We start from the raw sequence: 9,173 nt of genomic DNA on the forward strand, positions 1-9,173 counted from the left end.
GCTTGGCTCTTGGGCCTTGTAACAATCCTGTTTATGCTTATTTCCTTGTTGTCCAGTGTGATACAATGGTCTTGGCTTATCTTGCATATTTCCTGCCCAGCCACTTGTCCAAGAAGAATGTGAACGTTTAAAACAAAAACAAAGTTTCAGGGCCCCAGTCACACCCCAAACCAGCTTAATCAGAATCCCTGGTGAGGATAGGGCCCAGATACAGGCAGGGTCCCCAGAGTGAAGTGCAGTGGTGGGATCTCAGCTCACTGCAACCTCTGCCTCCTGGGTTCAAGTGATTCTCCTGCCTCAGCCCCCTGAGTATCTGGGACTACAGTTGTTAGCCACCACTCTCAGCTAATTTTTGTATTTTTAGTAGAAACAGGGCTTTGCCATGTTGGCCAGGCTGGTCTCCAACTCCTGACCTCAGGTGATCTGCCCACCTTGGCCTGCCAAAATGCTGGAATTACAGGCATGAACCACCACACCCTGCCGGGATACAGTATTTTTAAAAAAGCACACCCAGCCTTGGATGGAAAACACTTGAGGAGAGTATGCTGCCTTGTTGGGCTCTGTAAACACCTTATCTCTGCATAAGGCTGAAACTTTGAGTGGAGTCCTTGGCTAAAGCTCTCATTGCTATATGGTGACCTTTTTTCCTCTCCTGCTTAAAGTTTGTGTTTCAGAATTTTGACCCGAATACATCTGTGTTGAAAGCCAGGCTTGGTCTATCGTCCCAGGACTCTGTGTCAGTTTCTTTCCTTGCCTGTATGTTGAGCTCGGGCTCATCTTCATGCCTCTGGGAAATAAGTTATTTGATAGCTTGCTTAGAGTCTGTCGGTACTTTCACTTGCCCTTAGAATGAATACCAAAATATGTGGCCTGCAGCGTAGACTGTACACAGCCTGCAGTGTAGACTGCGTTCCTGGAGTCTGCCATGCTTCTACCACTAGTCCTTTGCACGTGCTGCTGTCTGCTGGGGATGCTTTGCCTTTCCTCATTACTTAGCTGTCCTCTACTCATCTTTCAGGCGCCAGCTTGACTGTCTTTCTTGGGGGAGCTTCTCTGACCTTGGTACACCAGATCAGCCCCCATATGCTGACTTGTCTCACTGGTAATATTTCTCTATCTTCAGGACACATATCAAGGCCCAGAAGTTGCAGTTTTGCATTTGTTTGTGTAATCATTTGATGCATGTCTCTCTGGAGCCTGACTCTTTGGGGCTCACATCCTGTCTCCACCACTTTTAGCTGTGGGACCTTGAACAAATCATTTCATTTCTGGTCCCCAGTTTCTTTTAACTGCAAAACAGGGATGCTATAATACTTTGACCTACCTTATGAGGTGGGGATGAAGATTAAATAGGGTAATTTGTGTAAAGCCCTTAGAACAGAGCTAGGTATTAATAGTAGAGACTCTTGGCAGGTATTACTGATGATTACTGCAGTGGACAAGCTCCATACAGGCAGGGGTCATTTCTGTTTGTTTAGATTTGTATGCAGGGTGCTTGACACATGGATGGTGCTCAGGAAATATTTGTTGGATGAATTAATGAAGTGGGGATAATCATAATACCATGTTTATAGAATTCCATGAGGATATAAAATAATGTAAGTATATAAGTTCTTGGTAGCATGTCTAGCTCATAGTAGGTGGTCAATAAATATTCAATGCCTGAATGAGGAAAATGGGGACAATAGTAATACCAGCTTAGGAGGTTGTTTTGGGGATCTAAGATAACCCTGTATTACCTTGTAGAGTGCCTAGCACATAGTAGGTGCTCAGAAAATACTTGTTGAATGAATGAGTGAAGTGGGGATGACGGTAACACCAGCTCCTAGGGTTGCTGTGGGAACAGAAGATAAGACAGGCCGATAGCTTATTGTATTGTGGTTGCACCTGGTAGACACTCTGTTGAGTGAAATGAGAGGAGCTGCTATGAGTTTCTTTCTCCTGGGGCTTAGGAGAGAATCCTTTTGGGGTACAGAATGGTATGGAGTGGACACTGGTCCTCTTGAAGGAAGAATGGGCAGCTGACTACTCCTTGGCAAGCTCTGACCTGGATGAAAAGTTGAATCGTTTCTTTCCCTCTTCCTCCCTAACCTGTTCTTTCTTTCCATTAGAATCCTTGCCCAGCATCCAGCACCTCCTTCCTGTCCAGGATCACCTTCTGGTGGATCACAGGGTAAGGCTGGGCCCCCAAGACCTCAGGGAGGTGGTGGGGAATGAATGACTGAATGAACGAGTGAACATGGAGTTCCCGGCTTGACTTCTCTCCTTTGCTCTTCTGCAGAGTTGTCTTGAATCTGCCTGTGCTAGCCATGTGGTCTCAGAGACACCAACTCTGTCCTCCAAGTCCATCACCTTGAATCTGATAAACACATGAGCCATGAGCAGCTTAAATATCTACAGAAGGCTTGGCCTGGGACAGCCATACACTGAACTGATCTTGCTTTAGCTTTAGATTTGAGTTTTTATTTATTTATTTATTTATTTAATTTATTTCTTGCTTAGACATCATGTTCAACCTTATTTGGGTTTTTAAAATATTGGGTGTAGTTATTATTGACATTGTTTCTCTCCCATGCCCCACTCCTTAGAAAAATAATACTGTCTCACCATAGGAAATGTGGGTTAAAAAAACACATGTGCAGATCAGTAGTAAGGAATCACCCAGAGGCAACAACTGTCACCATTTTAGTATGCCTCCTTCTGGTCTTCTTTTCTTTTTGAGATGGAGTCTCACTCTGTCTCCCAGGCTGGGGTGCAGTGGTGCAATCTCAGCTCACTACAACCTCTGCCTCCTGGGTTCAAGCAATTCTCTTGCGTCAGTCCCCCAGGTAGCTAGGATTATAGGTGTATGCCATTGTGCCTGGCTAATTTTTGTATTTTTAGTAGAGACAGGGTTTTGCCATGTTGGCCAGGCTGGTCTTGAATTCCTGACCTCAGGTGATCCACCCACATCAGCCTTCCAAAGTGTGGGATTACAGGTATGAGCCACCATGCCCAGCCAACTTGTGGTTTTCTTTTTTTTACATCTATTTCTACCCGTTGTCAACATCTTATTGGGGATTATTTGAAGAATCTTTCTTTCACCCTAATATGCATCATCTTTTTGGTATTTTGGAGATAGGCTTTCACTCTGTCACTGAGTCTGGAGTACAGTGGCAAAATCGTAGCTCACTGCAGTCTTGATCTACTGGGTTCAGGTGATGCTCCTGCCTCAGCCTCCTGAGTAGCTGGGATTATGGGCACGCTCGACCATGCCCAACAGATTTTTGTATTTTTTGCCCAGGCTGGTCTCCAACTCCTGAGCTCAAGTCATTCTTCCACCTCAGCCTCCCAGAGTGCTGGTATTATAGGAATGAGCCACCATGCCCAGTCTCACATTATTCTCTTTATGAACATTTTACAAACATCTTTTTAAAAGATTAGATGTTTTAAATAATTTCTTCAAATTACTATTAAAGAGAGTCACTGGGACAGTTGAGTAATTTGTATATGACTGCAGGACACCAGATGCATGCTAATAACTTTCTTGTTTTGGAAAATTGTGCTCCAGTTACATAAGAGCATGTCCTGGATTGTAAGGGGATACCCCCAGTTTTTTGGGAGTAAAGATATGTAGAGCCTATATCTTAGCTTTTTTGAGACAGAGTCTTGCTCTGTTGTCCAGGCTGGAGTGCAGTGGCATGATCTGCAACCTCTGCTTCCTGGGCTTAAGTGATTCTCCTCTCTCAGCCTCCTGAGTAGCTGGGATTATAGGCATGCGCCACCATGCCTGGCTAATTTTTGTAATTTTAGTAGAGATGGGTTTTCACCATGTTGACCAGGTTGGTCTCAAAATCCTGACCTCAGGTGATCCACCCACTTCAGTCTCTCAAGGTGCTGGGATTATGGATGTGAGACACTGTGCTAGGCCTTTAACTGTCTGAAATGGTTTAGAAAAAGATGTGTTTGCATGCGTGTGTGTGTGTGTGTGTGTGTGTGTATGTATGTATGTGTGTGAATGGATAGAGACAGAATGTTACTGTAAACTTGGCAACATGTTAATAGTGGTAAGTTGAGTGAATTCTTAGTATGATTTGAGTAATTTTTCTGTATGTTTGAAATTATTTTAAAACAAAAAATGTAAGTGTTTAACTTACATTTTTATTATAGTGTTATAAAGTTATAATATAGTGTTATAATATAAAGTTAACTTTTTATTATAGTGTTCAGTTGGCCGAGTGTGGTGACTTATACCTGTAATGTTAGCACTTTGGGAGGCTGAGGCGGGTGGATTACCTGAGGTCAGGAGTTTGAGACCAGCCTGGCCCATGTGGTGAAGCACTGTCTCCACTAAAAATACAAAAATTAGTCAGGCGTGGTGGTAGGTGCCTGTAATCCCAGCTACTTGGGAGGTTGAGGCAGGAGAATCGCTTGAACCCAGGAGGCGGCAGTTACAGTGAGCCGAGATTGTACCACTGTACTCCAGTCTGGGTAGAGTTACATAGAAAGACTAACATAACATAATAAAACTCAGGCCGGGCGCGGTGGCTCAAGCCTGTAATCCCAGCACTTTGGGAGGCCGAGGCGGGTGGATCACGAGGTCAAGAGATTGAGACCATCCTGGTCAACATGGTGAAACCCCGTCTCTACTAAAACTACAAAAAATTAGCTGGGCATGGTGGTGCGTGCCTGTAGTCCCAGCTACTCAGGAGGCTGAGGCAGGAGAATTGCTTGAACCCAGGAGGCGGAGGTTGCGGTGAGCCGAGATCGCGCCATTGCACTCCAGCCTGGGTAACAAGAGCGAAACTCCGTCTCCAAAAAAAAAAAAAACATAATAAAACTCAATAAGTTTATCACCCAGATTTCACTATTGCTAATGCTTTGTCATGTCAGCCTTTTTCCCCCCCTTCAACCTGCTTTTTTTTGGGGGGGTCTGGCTCTGTTGCCCAGGCTAGAGTGCAATGACACGATCACGGCTCCCTGTAGCCTCCACCTCCTGGCTTCAAGCAGTCCTCCCACCTCAGCCTCCTGAGTAGCTGGGACTACAGGTGTGAGCCATTATGACTGGGTAATATTTTTTATTTTTACTTTTTGTAGAGATAGTCACCCAATATTGCCCAGGCTGGTATTGAACTCCTGAGCTCACGAAGTCTTCCCACCTCAGCCTCCTAAATGCTAGGATTATAGGCATGAGCTACTGGTCCTGGCCAATATTAGCCTTTTTTAATGTAAAATTTTTAAAAGTTGACAGGGGATAGTGGCTCATGCCTATAATCCCAACACTTTGTGAGGCCAAGGTGGGAGGATTGCTTGAGCCCAGGAGCTCAAGATCAGCTTGGGTAACATAGGGAGACTCTTTCTCTACAAAAATAAAAAATAATTAGCCAGTCATAATTGCTCACACCTGAAATACCAGTTACTCAGGAGGCTGAGGTGGGAGGATTACTCTAAGCCAGGAGCTGGAGGCTGCAGGGAGCCATGATCATGGCATTGCACTCCATCCTGGGTGATACAGTGATACCCTGTCACCAAATAAATAAATGAATGAATGAATGAGGCCGAGCATGGTGGCTCATGCCGGTAATCCCAGCATTTTGGGAGGCTAAGGGGGCTAGATTGCCTGAGCTCAGGAGCTTGAGACCAGCCTGGGAAACATGGTGAAACCCCGTCTCTACTAAAATACAAAAAATTAGTTAGGTGTGGTGGCATATGCCTGTAGTCTCAGACTTGAGAGGCTGAGGCAGGAGAATTGTTTGAACCCAGGAGGCAGAGGTTGCAGTGAGCCAAGAACACGCTACTGCACTCCAACTTGGGTGACATAGCAAGACTCCATCTCAAAAAAACAAAACAAACAAACAAAATAAATGAATGGTGAAAAAGAGTGAATTAGCGCCATCTTGATATTTCCCTCCTAAATCACCTTTTTTTCCCTAAATCTTTTCTATGCATCTCTGCAAAAGAAAGCCATTTTTCCTTTATGACCCAACAGAATGAGCTGTAATAATGTTGTAATATGTGCAAATGTCTATCCAAATTCAGACATCCCCAGCTGTGTGGCTGCCTTCATTCACAGTGGGCAGTTGTGCTGAGGAGGGGTGTGGCATCGGCATGCTTGTGGAGTGAGTGAGCCCTGTCCTTCTCCTCTCATTGACTAACTCCCTTGTGTCTTGGCCTCAGGTTGATCATCCGGGGCTACCACCAGCCCCTGGAGAGCAGTGGCCTCTGGTCCTTAAAGGAGGAGGACACATTGGAACAAGTCATACCTGTTTTGGTAAAGAACTGGAAGAAGAAATGCACCAAGCCTAGGAAGTAAGTGTGTTTCCTTGTTCTCTAGAATGCCCCAGTTCCCTCCTTCCCACCCCTGTGGCCTGAATCCAGGCTGTGGCCCTGGCAATGCTGCTTGTTGCTAGCTTTGTGGTTCTCGCTTCTCCTCCTGGCTTCAGTTTGTTTTTCTGCCAAATGGGATAAAATCTCACAAGTCATTAAGGCAACTGAGTAGAAAAGAAGACAGAAGCTGGGCATGTGCCTCACGCCTGTAATCCCAGCACTTTGGGAGGCCAGGGTGGGTGGATCACAAGGTCAGGAGTTTGAGCCCAGCCTGGCCAACATGACGAAACCCCATCTCTACTAAAAATACAAAAATTAGCTGGGTGTGGTGGTGAGCACCTGTAATCCCAGCTACTTAGGAGGCTGAGGCAGAAGAATCGCTTGATCCCAGGAGGCAGAAGTTGCAGTGAGCCAAGATTGCACCACTGCAGTTCAGCCTGTGAGACAGAGTTACTCCATCTCAAGATAAGAAGAGAGAAAAACGCTGCCCAAGCAGGCAGTTGATGTTGTTTGCCATAGCACATGACTGTCCCTCCTTGAGTCAGTCTCACTTGTTCTGTTTCTTTCTGAGCATCTGGCATCCCGCGTGTTCCTGCTGTTTGAAGTGTTTCTGTCCAACACACCCAGCTGACCCTGTACGTTTGTTTAGCCAAAGAAGCCCCATTTGCAGGTGATTTTGGCTGTACTGGATTTTAGACTCTACCCCCTATGTAAAGCGTGCCCCACTGCACCACCTCTGTCATTCTTTCGGGAATCAGGTCAGGGCTTCCACTGCACTTACCTTAACTCTTCAAATCTGAGACACCATCAGTTGCATGATACATTATTATTGTGTATCATAGAAAGAAAAGCAACTGCCAATTAAACAAGGACGTAAGATGCATCCCAAGCCCAGATGAGCTGGAAGGTGAAATTGCAAGTGATGTGGGGGCAGTGGATTATGGCCATGGGGGCAGTAGGGTAGCTGTTTTTGTTTCTGTTGCCTGTTCCAGGGTAAGCTTATTATGGTAAACTGTGACAGAGCCAGCCTGGTGCACTGGATTCTCCACAGACCCGTTGGTCTTACAGAGAAATCCCCAAACCCAGGTTCAGTTCCTCATTCTGTTCCAGGGATGCCCAGGATACAGGCCTTCCATCAGACCCAGATGGTGGGTGGAAATCTGGGACGTCCATGGTGCCAACCACTAGGACATCAGCAGAGGACCTTGTAACCCTGGGGGAGACTGTTTGGGCGGTCCAGGGGATGGGAGAAATTGTCTTGTGGGAGACAGATAGAGCTTGGGCCTCCATGGCTGAGCATTGTAAGGACATGGCCCATGTCCATGGCCCAGTTGAAGGTTGTTGGCAGGCAGAGGTGGGGTCCCTGTTTATTACATGGAGACAGAACTAGTAGGATGGATGGATGGATAAATGATAGATTGATAGATGATAGGTAGATGATAGATGGATAGATAGTGGATGGATACTTGATAGGTGGATAGGTAGATGATAGATGGATGATTGATAGATGATGGATGACTGGATGGATTGAGGATGAGAGGGGATCTACTAGGGAAACTGGATCATGTGATTATGGAGAAGTCCTATGCTAGGCCACCTGGAAGCTGGTGAACCTGAGAACTAGTAGCATGGCTCAGGCCAAGTCTGAAGATCTCAGACCCAGGGAAGCTGATGGTGGAATTCTCAGTCTACAACCAAAGGCCTGAGAACCTGGAGTGACTGGGGTAATTCCCAGAGTCCAGAGGCCAGATAGCCTGGAGTTCCAGGGGCAGGAGAGGATGACATCCTGGCTGCAGAAGAGAGATCACATGAATTTACCATTTCTCTTTTTCTTGTGTCTGGACCCTCTGCTGATTGGGTGGTGCCCAATCACATGGGGTGAGGATGGATCCTCATTAAGTCCACTGATTCAAATGCCAGTCTCATCTGGAAACACCCTCACAGGCACCCACACAGAAATAACACTTTAGCAGCCATCTGGGTATCTCTTAACCCCGTCAAGTTTACCCCTAACATCACCTATCACCTGGATTCCTTCAGCCTCGCCTGCAGTGTTTTCCCTGCTATTAAGGCCACATTTGTAGCATGGACTTCAGCATTCCTCATCACCAGTGCCTTTGCTGATCACCTGTCTTGGCTTCTTTTCATGGAAGAAGGATGCCCACCTTTGTGTTCTGGAGCTTGCCAGGCGAGCAGTTGTTGGAGACACCATGGCAGAGGCAGAGCCTCAGGAGGAGGATGGAGTTTGAATCAAGAAGCTCCTCCACTGACCTGGCTTTTAATTCATTGAACAGTTGAAATTGACTGCTGTTTTTGTGCTTAGTGATGTTTAGTCCCTGAGGGTTCAGAGTGGCACAAAACACATATACTGTTTTTTTTTTTTTTTTTTGAGACGAAGTGTTGCCCTGTCACCAAGTTGGAGTGCAGTGGCATCATCTCAGCTCACTGCAATCTCCACTGCCTGCATTCATGTGATTCTCATGCCTCAGCCTCCCAAGTAGCTGGGATTACAGGTGTGCACCACCATGCCTGACTTATTTATTATTTTATATATGTATTTTTTCTTAGACAGTTTTGCTTTTGTCACCCAGGCTGGAGTGCAATGGTGCAATCTCAGCTCACCACAACCTCTGCCTCCTGGGTTCAAGCAATTCTCCTGCCTCAGCCTCCTGAGTAGCTGGGATTGTAGGCATGTACTACCATACCCAGCTATTTTTGTATTTTGAGTAGAGACAGGGTTTCTCCATGTTGGTCATGCTGGTCTCAAACTCCCAACCTAAGGTGATCTATCTGCCTTGGCTTCCCAAAGTGCTGGGATTATAGGTGTGAGCCACTGTGCCTGGCCTTTAAATTTTTTCTTTCTTTTT

General features: G+C 46.0%; 1 long non-coding RNA gene across 1 annotated transcript in view; it reads left to right on the plus strand.

Annotated features, from left to right (window-relative positions):
* LOC108304706 overlaps positions 1–9,173 on the plus strand; it is a 41,578-nt gene that overhangs the window by 2,731 nt on the left and 29,674 nt on the right. The window contains exons 2-3 of the long non-coding RNA XR_001825379.2: positions 2,112–2,173; positions 6,157–6,288. This is a non-coding gene — a long non-coding RNA (uncharacterized LOC108304706). The remainder of the gene's footprint in view (positions 1–2,111; positions 2,174–6,156; positions 6,289–9,173) is intronic.

The sequence above is a fragment of the Cebus imitator genome, unplaced genomic scaffold (genome assembly GCF_001604975.1).
Source record: "Cebus imitator isolate Cc_AM_T3 unplaced genomic scaffold, Cebus_imitator-1.0 Scaffold56, whole genome shotgun sequence".
Taxonomy (NCBI): domain Eukaryota; kingdom Metazoa; phylum Chordata; class Mammalia; order Primates; family Cebidae; genus Cebus; species Cebus imitator.